The sequence below is a fragment of the Cotesia glomerata genome, linkage group LG2, assembly GCF_020080835.1.
Source record: "Cotesia glomerata isolate CgM1 linkage group LG2, MPM_Cglom_v2.3, whole genome shotgun sequence".
NCBI lineage: Eukaryota > Metazoa > Arthropoda > Insecta > Hymenoptera > Braconidae > Cotesia > Cotesia glomerata.
The window spans coordinates 15346892-15347294 of NC_058159.1; positions in this window are offsets into that span (position 1 = coordinate 15346892).

Sequence of the window (403 nt, forward strand, 5' to 3'; positions counted from 1 at the left end):
TATCTTGTTTGCCTTAGCAGTTTCCTTATAATTATCGCTAGGTGACTCTCTTTGTTCTCTTACTTACTTTACTCGTATTTATTAAATATTGGTAAAAATTAGTTTGTTTAAATTCTAAAAAGATTTTATAGTTCGAAAAAAAATTTTATATGGTGACCTTAGCTCAAAATATAAATTGTTGATTATTATTTATGATTATTATTTTATAATTGAAATATAATTATTATAATTGTATATGTATATAGGAAAGAAAGAATTTTATAATAAAATCTGATAAAATGTAAGTATTATAACAAAATATAGTAATAGTAATAATAAATGTAAAAGTAGTAATAATAATATGATAATAAAATATAATATAATAATATATAATTGAGGATGGTTTTACTTGTATCACTGTAGA